The sequence below is a fragment of the Thamnophis sirtalis genome, unplaced genomic scaffold (assembly GCF_051295495.1).
Source record: "Thamnophis sirtalis isolate CommonGarterSnake01/CBP01778 unplaced genomic scaffold, rThaSir2_p1.2 scaffold_11, whole genome shotgun sequence".
NCBI lineage: Eukaryota > Metazoa > Chordata > Lepidosauria > Squamata > Natricidae > Thamnophis > Thamnophis sirtalis.
In genome coordinates this window covers 27,054,844-27,071,224 of record NW_028261391.1, presented here as the reverse complement: position 1 = coordinate 27,071,224, position 16,381 = coordinate 27,054,844, and the positions used below count along the sequence as shown (strand labels likewise).

The window sequence follows — 16,381 nt, the reverse complement described above, 5'->3', positions numbered from 1 at the left end:
ACATAAGATTCCATGAACCACAACTGATTTCATCAGAGCCAACAAAAGAATATTTTAAGTTAAATACATACAAACACATAGGAAAGAGGCCGGGGGGTGGGGGTGGTGAAGAAAGAGAAACAGAGTAGTTAGTGGAAAGCTACCTAAATAAGCACCAAAGATTAACAGATATTTTCAAATTTTCTGGCATTCACATAGCCCGTGTAAACTCAAGCAAGTGCCATTTATCTTGAAACAAATACTTATGAATATTGAGTAAGTATTCAGACTTCATACCTGTACTATTTTTGCTATACAAATGCTTCTCTCACAGGAGATTTATGATTAAGCATATCATATCTTGGTTGAAATATTTGGATAACAACTAGATGGCAGCAAAGACTTATACCTTCCTGTATGCATTTGCTGCCATCCTGCCATTTTTATTTATTGCAATATTTGCATTTCTATATGAATACACAAGTTTGATACACAATATAGAAATAGCTTTCCCTTAAAATACTTTGTCAGATATCCAAGTCAACTGATTGCACATTATGGAACTATTGGCTTGTCAAAGTCTACAAAGTAAGGTTGTTGTTTTTTGACACATTCAAATGCCATATCCTTTTTTCCCACACACTCACACACACTATGTGGTGGAATGTAGCATGGATTCCCAACAGGGAGAGCTGCATTCCAGAGGAGGAAAAGATAGCAAAGTTTAGATATCTTGAGTGGGAGGAAGAGAGTTAAAACACTTCCTCCGTAAGAGTTCTCAGACTGTACGTTTTATGGTGTAAGTAGTTTGCTTTAGTTAGGCAGGATTTCTGTGTGTATAAAGGAGGAATAATAAAGGAGACTGCCTAGAAAAACCTCAGCATCTATTTCTTGGTTTTTGAAACCTGACAGTGACACACTGAACCACAAACTAGCCTACACTAGTTTTGTAAACCTAGTTCATTGGATTAATTTTTTATTTAGTGTCTTTACAAATTCAGTAAATAGGTTGGCTAAATCATGGCTCAATTAGCCAGAGATAGTTTTGTATGCAGAGGTAGAAACTTCTTGCTTTTATAAATAAAAAACAATTGTGTGCTGAATGGTGATGAAGATAGCAATAATACATTTTAGGGAATCATCTATGTCTTACTTCTCATCACAACGTAATGCATCTTATTATTTGCTCAAGGAAAGATGACTTGTCACATTTGGCCAGCGTTGTTAAGATAATTTCGATTGCAAACCTGAACATTAGCATCACAGAAGTTAAAAGGGAGTGTGGAGGATATCTGAACAACTATGTAAGTTCATAGCAATACTTTAATGAGTTTTTAGCCGGAGCTTTTAAGTTGCTCTTAATGTCGGATGCAAATAATCAAGTCCTTTAAAATTGAAAAAAAGAGAGGACGACTCTGGAGTGCACTTAAAAAACTGATTCGGAATTACCATAGTTTACTATGACTCAACATAACATGGCATCCACGGGGAATCAAAAAAAGTCAAGATGGTGGTTGTAGCAGCTCCATCAAAGCCAAGACCCTTTTGTAATGGATAACATTGCACCAGTGGTGGGATTCAAATAATTTAACAACCGGTTCTCTGCCCTAATGACCAGGTGAGTAGGCAGGGCTCAGTGGTCATGTGACTGGATGGACGTGGCCAATTCAGCGTCACTCAGGTCGATGGGCACTTTGCCTTAGCTGTTACAGTGTAATAAGGATTAACTGGAGAGGCTGTTTCTGTAACAATTAGGCTAGAAATAACACCAGAATGTTTCCTTCCTGCCTTCCTTAAAGGATTAGCCCTGTAAAGTGGAACAAAACAAAATGAGATTTCTTCCGACAACCGGTTCTCCGAATTGCTTACAAAGTTAACAACCGGTTCTCCCGAATAGGTGCGAACTGGCTGAATCCCACCACTGCATTGCACCCATATACGAAGTAGTAGGACTTTGAGAGCATTACTGGAGCTACCATCTCCATTTTTTTTTTTTTTGAGAATCCTGGCCCTTAAGGGGACCACTGACAGATTCCATTTTAAGTGAAATGTGTTCCTAACAAATGGAATTAATTTCATAATCCATATTCACAAGTCTGTACTATAAGCATAAGATACCAAAATGACAAGTTATGCATCATGACATCACAGTGCAAGCTCCATCCTTTTATATATGCATCATGGCATCACATTCAATATGTAAAGGACAGTATTTCTACCACAATGTCACATTGAATCATCATTGGATACACATTACTATGCTATTGTTTCTGCCAAATTCCTACTAATTCACCTACAGCTTGGATCAAAAAATCAGTGTGTTTATATTTGGACACGAAACCAAATTCATTCCTGAACTGTCGTAAACAGCAAGTCCCCAAGGACATATAAACATCTCCTTCATAAAAATAAAAACTTGGCAACACTAAGAGCCGCAACTCAAGAAACACTTTCTATAAACTCCACAAATATACACCACAACCACAGCATCAATAGCATCCCTAAGGTTTCCAAGAAAAACATTATTCAGGTAAAAATATCTACTTATTTTGATATTTTCTAAGAGGACAGAGAAGCACTGAGTTAAGCTCTTGGGAAGAATACGCCTTGTTACTCCACCCTTGGAGTGAAGAACGAATGCCTTCTTCTCAACTTTGCATGAACAATTTGAGACTCTGTCTTACCTTACAGTGTGTGCATTGCAGATATTTTCAGGGTATGAGTTCTCCTAATGCGTTATGGTAGAGTGCTTTTACAAACCCTATATTTTGAGGGACCATGTTGAACATCAGAAAATCTTGATATTTCTGGGCATTTAAAGAAAATTTAGTTTCACAATCTGGCATTCTAGGAGCAATTCCACAAGATGTAATGATGACTACCAATATGAATGATATTAAAGGAGAATTAGATCAGGGTAGTCCATCTTTGAGTACCAGGGGTTATTTGATTGGCACAATCCTGCTCTAGGAGAATTGTCTATTTACAAAGTGGTGCTAAAATAGTCATTTAAAGAATCCAAAGCCCCTTCAGAATACTTGACATCATCCCAGGAAGATTATACAGAGAGAGAAAGACAATATATACAGTACATCTGTCTGTCTATGTGCAAAACTAAAGAGAAAAGGGAAATGAAGTTTATGAAAGTCCTTCCTTTAGAAGAGGAAAAAAGGGTGGCAGTTATGGTAGGAAGACTGGTGTGGAACACAGGAAGTGTCTAACAATATATTAGTTCCCACCCTTATTACATTATCATTTCCTAATTAAGAAAATCAATGAAGATAAGCCAATCAATGTTTACTTCTCATGATGTCAAAATACTTCCAGCATTGGAGACAATCAGTTTCTTGATATCGTGATACTTTATACTTACTGAGAAATATAGACCCAAGGCCATCCTTAAGAAAGGCTCCTATCCTTACACAGTCTAGATCATTTTTAATTTTCTTAGAATCAGAATTTTCAGCAGAATCTTCAATCTGATGCAAACTCACATGCCATCAACTTACGGACTGGTGGGATACATGTGCATCAGATTGTTGAGCTAGATATTCTTTCATCTCAATCTCATAGCTTTCCTTATACTCTTATGTTAGAATTAAGAAAGATGTTAGTTTCGATAATATCTTTTTTCATACCTTCTGAAATAAGGATTCTGAGATCAAACCACTAACAAGGTGTGATGCAGAGAGCTAATTTGATTACAAGGAGATTCAGTTTGGTGTGCTCACTGCTAGACTAGAGGGTATAAGGACAGATACTTCTCAAACATTATTCTAAAATAGTTGCACAAACAGTACATAACAGAACATTGCCAGAAAAGACTATCTTTGGACACTCCAACAAGCCACAAGCTCAGGAAAGCAAGTGGTTAAAGGGAGCGGTCTCTGATCTTTAATAAGGCCTTATTTTTAGACAATTTTAGAGCAACTTTATGTTTTAATTTGGAATAAAACACTTTTTTTACCTTTGGTTCAGCACATCTTTATAGACCCAAGATCATCCTTAAGAAAGGCTCCTATCCTTACACAGTCTAGTTCACTCTTCATTTTCCTCCAGTGGAATTCTTGGTGTTTCTCATATGCTGCATTATATGAAGTCCCTCTGAAAACCAAGAATCCTTGCAGGATCCATGTACATAAACATTAGGCTAACTTTCAATCTTAGATTTGTTAGATTTCAATCTATGATTGACAATAGAAAACCCTATACATTCTTGCCATACGCCATGTGCTTTGTTCACTCCTTCCAGGAACACCAACTTGCCATGATGAAGCAGCATGTACCAAAGGCTAGCAATAATTGAGTTCTGCGTATAGGCTCTGGTCCATGTGCTATCAGTTAAAATAAATAAATCTGCAAAATATGCAAATTTTAAATTTTCAAAGCTGGTCTGGCCCATTCAGGTGCCTCTGTTGCAAGTAAACACCAAAGCAAAAGAAAACAACAAATCAAAGTGCAAAGATAAATATAAGTATTATCTTTATGAGGACGTTAATAAGCACGTAAAGGATAGTGCATCCTCCAGAGACTACTTACCTTCAGCTCTGTTACTGTTGCATCTGCCTGATAAAAATAAGTGGCTCCAAACTATTGTTTTGTTTTCAGAAACTATTTTACTAATGAGTGGTACTAAAAAAAAAAAAATGAAAACAAGTTCTTGCCAAGCACAAATCTGTATAGCTCCATTAGTGGCAGTAGAATTGTGCTCTCTTGTTCTATCTGACCATTTGAATCATCCTGAATTCAATTATATGCACACACACAAAGCAGCGGCCTTGATTTTATATAGTCAAACACAGAACAGTTCCCTATTGTTATAATGAAAATATAACACATTTGCTATATTATTTATACTACAACGAACATTTTATCGCTTCCCAAATTATAGTGGTTGGGTTTAATATAATTGACAAATGACAGATAATTTTGTCTGATTTCAGTTTTTTTCCCCCTCTCTGTAAGGAAAATGCGGGTACATTTATTATATTACCACTGACATGATATCGTCGAAGTATATAGGCAATGATTTAAGCAGAGTGAAGAGTATACATTTCAAATCCAGCAGACTTATCCAATCATTTTTTATTTTTAACCCTGCAATTTGACACAGAATCTGCTCTAAGCAAGCAACCATGAATCCTAAAATCGGGTTTAGCTGCTCTCTGTCTACAATCAGCACTGGAAATTAAGAATGGCAATTGAGATTACAAAAAAATAGGCAAATCTACTCTATCTTTGCAGTCTGTTTTCAAAAACAATAGAAAGACAATCAGAAATGTAACATTTCCAAGAGAAGAGCTCAAATTCAACCTTTTTATGGCTACTTAAGAGGACTAAGGGAAGCGATGGTTCAGTTTCTCGCTTTTGGTTTCAATAAACTGGCATTATCAGCTTTAGGAGCAAGGCGGTTCACATAATTAGAACACTTGCTTGACAAGCAGCAAGTTCATGTTTGAGACCCAAGTTTTGCCATGGGGCAGGGTGTTCCCTCTAAGCTGCGCAGTTGCGCGGCCGCACATGTGACAAGAAAACGCCATGCAGCAGTCTCCAACTGCCACGCAGTGATTTTTAATGTCACAGCCTCTCAGCCCCCAGACAGGCGCCTCTTTCCGGGCTGGAGAGTGGGGAGCCTCTGACATCGCGGGCTGCAATGGGGCTCAACGCCGTTCAAACACTATACTTTTCCGCGCACACTGAAGAAAAATTAGAGGGAACATTGGTGAGCTCCCATTCTTTGCTCCAGCTCCTTCTGGACGACATGAAAGCAACCCCCAACTGGGCATCTCCCTGAAAACAGTAATGTCACTGGCTAATCCTTTCAACCCGGAAGCCCCTCGATGTCTCTAACTCAAGTGTGATGCAATTATCTTTTTTTTTTAAGTGAATTTGGTAAATGCTGCCTCTTAGGTTATCTCTGCCCATATTCATTTTTAGGTCTCTTTAACAGGCTAGTTAAATTTCCCCAGACCATCTCACGTACATTCATTCACATGTGTGTGCATGATAAACTTTCAGGCCGACTACTGTATTTATACTGTCATGCAGTGTGTAAACCCAGCTGTTATATTTTGAAGACCATTAATTAACTACTGCATTGATCAGGAATTTTTCAGTTGGGTTTCTCAGGCATGGTGACACTCTCTTTGCAACATAAGCTGGGCTTCTATTATACTTCTATTGTATCTGCCGTATTTTGGAAGTATGGTAGGACATAAATGCATAATAATTGGGCTAAAATATTTGGGCTCCAAATCCAAATCCTTAAAGAGCAGCAAATCCAACGTTTTTGTATCTTTGGGCTGCCATCAAGCAGTCTTCTATACTTTTGCAATCCAGATCAGGTAGCCTAATGGTAAAACCATATATTAATGGCACAAGCAGTCAAAAAGTATGCCACAGACTAGCACTCAGTAGGGCAGCCTTGAAAATCTTGGAAAAGATATTGAGATCCCATGATGTGTCTATGCCTATAAAATCAGAATTGTTCAAGCCATGGTATTCCTGTGACACTCATATGAAGTGAAAGTTGGACTTTGAAGAAGTACGATAGGAAAGATGAACTTTGATATTGGAGAAGACTCCTGAGAGTACAATGGACAGCCAAGAAAACCAACAAATGTATCATCAAACAAATCAATCCAGAATTCTCACTAGAGGCACAAAAGACCAGGTTTAAATAATCCTACTTTTGGACACATAATGTGAAGACCTAGCTCTCTTGACAAGGCTCCAATTCTGAGATATGTGGCAGGAAACAGAAGAAGAGTGTGGTCAGCATTAAGAAGGATGGACTCAATTACGGTGGCAATAAGTGTATCAGTAGTCAACCTGAAACAGAAAATCTATCTATCTAGTCACTAAGAATGGACACCAACTTGATAGAAAATAGTCTGGGTAGCCATCAATATGTGTGAAATAATGTACCATGTTTCCCTGAAAATAAGACATGGTCTTATTTTCTTTTGACCCTCCAAATAAGGGATTGGCCTTATTTTCAAGGAGGTCTTATTATTTTTCAAGTGCAGGAGGCAGCAAGTCCACCAGCCCCACCCTCTCCATCCCACCACCTGCTTGCCTGCCGCCACAATGACCCAAGTTCTCCTTGCACCCTGGCCTTCGCCTGCCCTGCTTGCTGGTCGCCGAACAGCTGACTGTGCTGTTTTGGCCTCGTGGGGGACTCTTCCTGACAGACACACACGCGTGCGCACACACACACACACACACTTCTCCTCCAAGGCAGCCACATTCCTTCACTAACGTGCTTTCCAGCTCCATTCTCCGCTCCACGTGCAGGACAAGAAAAGTAGACTGTGTGCCTATGGTAAAAAGAAATACCAGAAAATACCTTCCAAGTTCTCACAAAAAAAAAAAAAATCTCACGAAGTTGGAAGTAGTCCCACAAACTACTTTTCTTGCCCTGCACATGGCAGTGAAGAATGGAGAAGGAAAGCAGGTTAGTGGAGGGATGTGGCTGCCTTGGGAGGGGGGGGGTTAGGAATCTCTCTCTCACACATCCACACAATCCTTTCCTTGGGAGCTCTGCACAGATGCAGAGAAGGCTTTGGATAGAGCATTTGGGGGATGTGCATCTCTGCTGAGATGCCAAGGAAAGAATGTTTGTCAGGAAAAGGGGGGAGGGATTTTGCCTCTTATCCTGTTCTGAGTCTGTGCTGAACTTCAGAACAGGGTAAGAGGAAGGAAAATCTCCCCTCCCCATTTTCAAGCCATTTGCAAAAATGCCCCATTCCGAGCCTTCAATCCTGCAATCCTGGAATATGCTGAAGGCTCGAAATGGGGCATTTTTGCAAACAGCTTGAAAATGGGGAGGGGGATATTCCTGCCTCTCACCCTGTTCTGAAGGTCAGTACAGGCTGAAAACAGGATAAGAGACAAAATCCTCCCTCCTGATTTTCAAGCCATTTGCAAAAATGCCCCATTCCAAGCCTTCAAATCTTCAATCCTGGATAATGTGAAGGCTTAGAATGGGACGTTTTTGCAAAACGCTTGAAAATGGGGAGGGGAGATTTTGTCTCTTATCCTGCTTTCAGTCTGTGCTGACCTTCAGAACAGGGTGAGAGGCAGGAATATCCCCCTCCACATTTTCAAGCCGTTTGCAAAAATGCCCCATTTCGAGCCTTCAATATGAATATGCAGGTGAGAAACGACCGCCTGTAGGCATGAAAATCCATACACTTGGGACATTGGAAAAAGCTTTGCGAGGTAGATACTACTGCCGAAGTGCAGGAAATCCTCCCCCCCCCTGCCCAACCTGCAGATCCTACTTTCAAAGAGGAATTTCACAAGGACGAAGAGGTGGTTGAAGGCAGCGTGTCGCCTTCATCTTGGTAAAACTCTTCTTTGAAAGGACGATCTGCAGAGGGGGGATTTCCTGCACATCAGCAGAGCATCTCCTCGCAGGGCTTCTTCCGATGTCCCAGGTGTATTGATTTCCACGCTGTCCTTTCCTGTTCTGTGGACGGAATTGCTTGCTGTGACTGTCACCATTAGGTAAGGAGGGCATGAGATATTTGGGTTGTGTTGCTTGGCCTCCGGTTTCTTTTGCAGCCGCAATTGGCTGCAAAAGTGACCAGCATTTGCTGGAGGCAGAGCCCTGAGTGACACTCGCAAATCAGCTGTTTTGTGAATGGAGTGGCCCAGATGATTTGATTAAGGAACCGAGAAGCTCTGAGGTGACCGGGGAAGGGAAGGGTTGCCCCCTGTTCTGGCTAAACCCACCCCTTCACTAGGGCTTATTTTGGGGAAAGGGCTTATATTTTTGCCCACCCCAAAAATCTGGCATGGCCTTATTTTCAGGACATGTCTTATTTTCGGCGAAACACAGTAGACTCGGCCTTAGAAAGGGAGAAGAAGAAATTTCAGAAAATGATTACAACTTTCAGGTTCCTGTAAATCCACTCAATAAAAATAAAGAGAATTCCTGGAATCCCTGCCATGCCTGTTTCTTGATCTTGCCTCCTTTGAAGGGCTGACATCAATTTTGACAGCATCCCAAATTTTGGTACTTCGCTTTAGATCAAATACATTAAAAAATATTAGGGTTTTCTGTGTATCTGTCTTACATTTTTATTTTTTTTCAAGACTAACATTTCGCCACACACACAAACATACTTTTTCTTTCATGGTTCATTCATTCTTATCCCATTCTAAATCTGGTCTACATTCTTTTACACAGAAATGGTACTGGAACTCAACTAACTCAGCTTTATTCAGACAACAAGCTTGGCTAGGATCAATATGCAAACAAAATCTTTTTTCAAAATTGACTATTCCATCAGTCAACTAATAAGACCAGTACAAAATAACATTTTCTAAGACAACCAAAAATAACCAACCCTCAAATCATCAGAGGCTTCAAATTATTCAAATGGACACTCTAAGAACTTCAACAATCTCTTAAGAGTTTAAGGCAACTCATCCCTAATTTAAGGCAACGTTTACCTGTAACAATATAGTACATTATCATGTGTACTGATAATATACCACATTCAGTTGGCTGATGCAGAGAAAGAATACATAAAAGCAGGGTGAAATTAATAGTAAATGCTTTCTAGACTTTTGGTTCAACACTGAAGCTTGGGAAGGTAGTAAGTATCCTGGGAAAAAACAGTGCCTTTTTCTATTGAGTCTTACTCAAAAAGGATGCCCATTTCACTGCATATTGAGGCAGGCTATATATTGGGACTGATTCTATCTGAGCATCAGTGTTATATTGATTTAGGTTTGCTCTGATGCCATTTCACTATCATGGGACAGGCAGAGACTTGAACTAGAATAATTTAGCCAAGTCACCTCTTTCAAGGCCACCACACTTACTGATCTCAGTCTTACTTACTTTACAGGGTTATTGTGGGGATAAAATGAGATGATTTAGTTACTACGGTATGAAGAAGATAGAAGGCAAGCATGATAAATATTAATAAGTCAGAAGTCCATCCATCCAAAGTTCACACCAAAGATAACCTCTGTTTTTTCAGGGCTTATCAATCTCCCATCCTCCTCTACCCCATCCCTTATTCACTGAAAGCACAAAAAGCTTCCCTGCTTGATGCTCACATAAGTAAGGCTCTTGAGCAGCTCTATATGCTCAAATAGCCTTCCTGAATAGAAGCCATATTGATATTAAGTGCTTAATACAATTCAGACTGGAACCTATGCTCTCGTACCAGGAGTATTCTATTCATTAACATTTAATGAACTACATTTAGCACTGCACTATCTTTAAGTGTTTGCTATCTTGCTTTTGAAATTAAAACCATGGTATGCATCATCCACTCTTAAAAACTATAGAATACATTTCATATCAAAAGAATTTTCATTTGATTCCTCTGAGTTCTTTCTGAACAGGGCATCAAAGTCCAGAGTTTGCTAAGACGTCTGTGTGACTTTAAGATAAATTATCATATTGACTTGGTTTGTGTAGCTCATAAGTAAGGCCAGTCCAAGGTCCCACAGAAACCTTTACAAATACAATCATTTTGCAACATTCCAATATATTGGAATGTTTCAAAATTGGAACCACAAGAATATTAAGCAAGTTTAAAGCTGGAGACTATTCTTAAGAGAACTGAATGGATGATGGATGGTTGCCCCCCCCCCCCCCTATAAAATACAACCAAATATCTGTTGGTTGTCTTGTCAAGTAAGTTTTTTAAAAATTATGAAGGCATGTGAATGACAAGTAGAATCAAGTGAAAAGCGTGCAACATTGCCTCTATTGTTTCTTCTACAATGTATATTCTCATATTTCATATATAAACATGCAGCAGTGGGGAAATTTCTATTCCCATGGTTAATGAAAGTTAATTCCTATGTTAGTGTGAAGACTGGCAGGAATCCACATTCCACTTCCCAGTTGAATGAGCATCAATTCTTTAGTGGCCTCATTGGGAGAGGCCTTTGGGGCAGACTTGACACAAAGGCCCCCAAATATAGCAGCACTGATTTAATATATTTGAAAGTGATATAATACACATTGCCATCTAAAATGCCATTGTATTTATTCATGAGATTTCTTGCATGTTTATAGGTCTATATCCAAATCTGGAACGATCTTGCTGAATTAAGATCATCCATTCATAAAAAGAACCAGAGAATCCCTAATAGCAGAAAGGAGAAGAAATTTGGTAACAGGTTTTTGCAGAACGTGGATTTATGTTGATATGGGAAATCTTTGTTTGTGGTTTTATGATTGACTATTTGAGGAATGCTTATTATGCCAAATATGAGAAATAGAATTTAAATTCCCCACTTCAAAGCATCCCAATTAGAAATCAGTAGACTAAAAGTAAATATGTGTAGTATCATAACACACTTTATAACATATATAGTATGGATGTCTAGCATGTTGTAAGTACTAGAGTCATATTACAACTAAAAAGGTTCTCTAAGAAAATAGCTCTGTGGAATTTTCACTGTCATAATACCATGAGAAAGAAACATTTTAACACTTGTGCTGCTACAATGTTCTGTAGTTTTAGGCTATCAGCTCTTGGTCATTTTTTCTACTTTGTAATGACATACAATATGCTTATCCAGTCAGCAAGAAGTGTATATGTCATCTTTTCTATAATGAAAGAAGCCAGTTTAGCAATCTCTGCAAATTCCATCATCATCACCAACCATTCCTCCAGTGTGGATACTGCCAAACTTTTCCAGTTTGAGCATAGTTACCCAGAACAATTTATCAGTGGAATTACTTGCGTTCAGAAGTTGTGGATGCTCCAACATTGGAAGTTTTTAACATCACTTTAAGAGATTAAAAGATTTGTCTGAATTGGTATCTAGGGTTTCCTTCCTGAGCAGGGGACTAGAAGATTTCCAAGGTCCCTTCGAATTCTGTTATTCTGTTATTTATATAATAATCTCATTGATGTTATTATATACAAAAACAAAGTTCCATGACTTTTTTTCTAGCTATTTATCCATCAGTTCCAAAACAAAAATCTTTGGTTTTGATTGTACATTATGAGTCTTTAAAAATTTAGAAATAGTGCATGTATTTGAATCATTTTTTTCTTTTTCCACGTATAACCAAACACAATAAAATATTCCTTCATGTTGTTCACATTTCCAGCATAAATTCTAAGTATATTTATACAGTCTAGATAATTTCTGTGATGTCATATACCAGTGGTACATCATTTTATAAATATTTCCTTTAAATCTATGGAGATTCTCATCTAGGTCATGGTTGTCCCAAAGGTGTTTTTTTCAAGAAGCAACTGGACTTCCTGTTTTTCTTTGAAGACGTTACACTTCTCATCCAAGAAGCTTCTTCAGCTGAAAAAACATCTTCAAAGAAAAACCAGAAAATCCAGTTGCCTCTTGAAAAAAAATACCTTTGGTATATTTCCTTTAAGATTAAACATAACATAAATTTCAAACCTTTCAACAAGATATTTTTCCATTGTACAATTTGTATATTATAATCCAAAAAATTATCCCATTTTATTGTACGTTTTTTCACTTCTTCTGTCTCAAATTTCAACAAACGTTTACACGTTTTATCAATTACATGTCCATCATTTGTACACAATTCTACTTCAAACTCAATCTTACATATTTAATATAATACTTACATATAGTAAGTAAAAGGACTATGAAGTCTTTCAATTTTTCTGATTGTTATACATAGGGGAACTATTGGCAAGCTTGTCTTTCTGTTTTCAGATTTTCTCTTGGTTTTATTTTTTATTTTATAAAGTTACCCTTGAGGACAAGGACTGCTGTATGATAGAAGAAACAACTTTAATTCCTTACTTGAAAAAAGAAAAGGGAAATAGGAATGTAAGAAGTGTTTAAAGTGATAGAGCAAAAGTACAAGGTATTTAGGATTGGGAGAAGCCACGGAATTTAACATGGTACTCAGTTGCTTTCTATACTATCCATTCTAAGATAGAAATGGCACATTAGAAAAATCCAATATAAATCCTCAATTGTTTCAGAACAGAAACTTGTTTTACTTATCTTCCAGCATGCACTTCCCTCTTCACCATAGTTACTTTTAGATCATACACTCAGAACACTGGAAAGGTTTCTGTCTGCCAGTATAAAAGCAGGTTGTATAACTGGCTTTAATTTACACACCTCTATGCCAAGTTATCATGGTGACAACAAAGATTCCTCTGCTTTCGAGTCATCCACTATGATTAACAGCTGTAGTCACACAAGTCTGGAGTTCAGTATAGAATTGGCTCTGAAAAGAAATCTTTGAAAGTGTAGGTAAGCTGGTCAAAGAAGATAAACAAAAAAAAATGGGGATCAACCCATATTTTTGTAGAGAATCAAGAGAGCTATTTTGGCTGGACTATATTTACTGTAGCCCAAGAAAACCAAAATGCCCTTTCTTTTTTATGCACTGTTCAGGATGGCTGCCTGTATTTAAAATCTATGCCCAAGTGAAATGAAACTAAGACACTATTAGGAAAAAGTAAGTTTTTTAGAACAAGCAGAGGCATAACATTCTTTCTCAAATTTAAACTGAGTGCAGAACAAATGTCTTCCTTAGCAAAACAGAAGAAGTCTAGCTCCTGTGGGCAAAGAATTTCATAGCTAGGTGTGGTGACTAAAAAGCCCTTTCTCTTCTTAGATATGCCCCCACCACAGTTCAGACCTAGAAAGGGGCCTCTATACGCATACGGAGAGAGAAGGCATGCTGGTATAGGAAGAGAAACAGAACTCTTTTTGTAACTACATCGTATCTCAAACTTCAGGATGAACTGAAATACAGTCTCTTTTGGAAACATCCCCTCCCCCTTAATGTACAAAAAAAGTTTCTGATGAAATTGCTTCCCACACAGTACCTGAGCATTTCCAGTACAACACACATTAAGCTCATCTATAATTCTTAATGGCATTAAACATATTCTTAAATTCCAATTCTGGGTGTGTTCAGGTTCCCTCGACTGCATAAGATCAATGATCCATTATTCTAAAGTAGGGTTAATGTTGGTGTGGTTGGTTGGGACTGGATAGCAATTAAAGACCCAATTCTTTGTATCCAATGGGTAAGACTTATGCTGTGTTTCTAAAGCAATAACCACTCCTACACACACACCAACAAACACACACACAAACACACACCCCTAACACACACACACACACACACACACACACACACACACACACACACACACACACATATATATATATATATATATATATATATATATATATATATATATATATATATATATATATATATATATATATACACATACATACATACATACACACACACACACACACACAAAATACAATAGCAGAATTGGAAGGGACCTTGGAGGTCTTCTAGTCCAACCCCCTGCCTAAGCAGGAAACCCTATACCGTTTCATATATATCTTATGAGGACCAGTGCTCTTCACAACTTTTAAGTAATCCAGCAAAGTATACTTTAAAAGATATAGAGAAGCATTATAAAAAACTAAACAGAAATACAACCATGTTCAGAACCCTTTCCACCATTTTAAAAAGCATATGCAAACCAAAAATCATTAATTTGCACTAGATTAATTTTTATTTGTCTAGCACTTAAAAAGCTCAGTGTGATATAATCTGGATATGAAATATCATACATATATAAAAATGGAGAGACAATTTGGTGTAGTGGTTAAGGCATCAGGCTAGAAACCAGGAAAGTGTGATTTCTAGTCCTGCTTTAGCCATGAAAATCAGCTGACAACCTTGGATCAGTTTCTCCCAGCCCAGCCCACCTCACAGGGTTGTTGAGGGGGGAGAAAAAAGAAAAGAGTATTATATACCATATTTTCAGGAATATTTCTCTCTCAAAAAAGAGGCTGAAAATCTGGGTGCATCTTATACACTGAATACAGCATTTTGTGGCTCCCAAAACCCCACCCTCTTCACCAAAATGGCCGTGCATAGCTTTTAGGAAACTTTCAGAGAGCTCCCAGGGGCTGGGAAGGTAGAAATAAGCAAAAAAGGGCCAATTTTTTTGCACAATTTTGCGCCCCCAGGAGCACTCTATAAGCCTCCTAAGGCTATTCATGCCCCTTTTTTGGAAAAAAACCGAGCCCATTTTTGCAAAAAACGGGCCATTTTGGGGTGGTTTGCAGAGGGCAAAAACTTTTTTTTTTAATTTGCCTCTTCAAAACCTTGGTGCGTCTTATGCTCCTGTGTCTTATACTCTGAAAAATACACTGTTTACTGCCTTGGATTATTTATAAGATAATAAAGCAGGCTAAAATTTTAATCAAGTTGTTTCCTCCCGAACAAAAGTCCTTTCAAAGGATTCAGACTGTCGCTATTTATATTTAGACTTTCCTATCATTTATACAAATATCTCAGAATAGGGCAAATGAAAGGATGCTATTTATAATAATAAATAAATACCTGGTTGTCATCTAGCTTCTAAGCAGATGAAACTCAAAGACAAACCATCTAGTGAGCTTTATGCTTCAGCCTGCACGTTCTTGTATTATACATTCTTATGCAATACATTCAAGCACTGCTATGCCTACCTTAACATAATGTAGCATACCGACAGTAATGTAGTATCAGATCAGTGAGTGGCTTCAGACCAGTCAATCTCTCTCAACGAAACCTACACCATTAGGTGGATGCTGTAAAGATAAGATGAATTCAATGAAAGGTGGAATATGAATAAAGTATATCAATACATTATACTGCATAGGTCATGTTCATTCAGCTACTTCCATGACTGAACTTGAAAACCTAAATCGAGTCAGACCAAGTTAGCACTTGGATTACTACTAGGAAATCTAAGGGTTGTAAGCTAAACAAGGAAGTCAAAAAAGTACAGATAGTCCTTGACTTACGACTACAATTGAGCCCAACATTTCTGTTGTTCAGACATTTGTTAAGTGAGTTTTGCCCCATTTTACAACCTTCCTTGCCAAAATTGTTAAGTGAATCACTGCAGTTGATAAGTTAGTAACTCAGTTATTAAAGAGAATCTTGCTTCCCCATTGACTTTGCTTGTCGCTAAGTTGAAAAAGGGGATCACATGACCTTAGGACGCGGCAGCGGTAATAAGTATGATCCATTTGCCAAGCATCTGAATATTGATCACATGATCATGGGGATGCTTCATAGGTCATAAGTGTGAAAACCAGTCATAATTCATTTTTTTTAAAGTTACGGTTGTAACTTTGAACAGTCATGAAATGAACTGTTGTAAATTGACTACCTGCATTCTAGAAGGCAACAGCATGTTCTTTTGTATTCTTATCAAGAAAATTATATGGACATATCACAGAGTTGAGCTTGACTCCCAAGAAGTCTTCACGCCGTTACAAACTGTAGTACCAGGGAATAGCGTTTATCCAAGGCTGGAAGAGGTATAGAGCCCAACCTGAATTGCAATCCCATTATTAAGAAGAAAAAATAGGTAAACTT

General features: G+C 37.9%; 1 long non-coding RNA gene across 1 annotated transcript in view; it reads right to left on the bottom strand.

Annotated features, from left to right (window-relative positions):
• LOC148043577 (uncharacterized) overlaps positions 1 to 15,586 on the bottom strand; it is a 76,197-nt gene extending 60,611 nt beyond the window's left edge. The window contains exon 1 of the long non-coding RNA XR_015698010.1: positions 15,484 to 15,586. This is a non-coding gene — a long non-coding RNA (uncharacterized LOC148043577). The remainder of the gene's footprint in view (positions 1 to 15,483) is intronic.
• Positions 15,587 to 16,381: the final 795 nt, after the last annotated feature.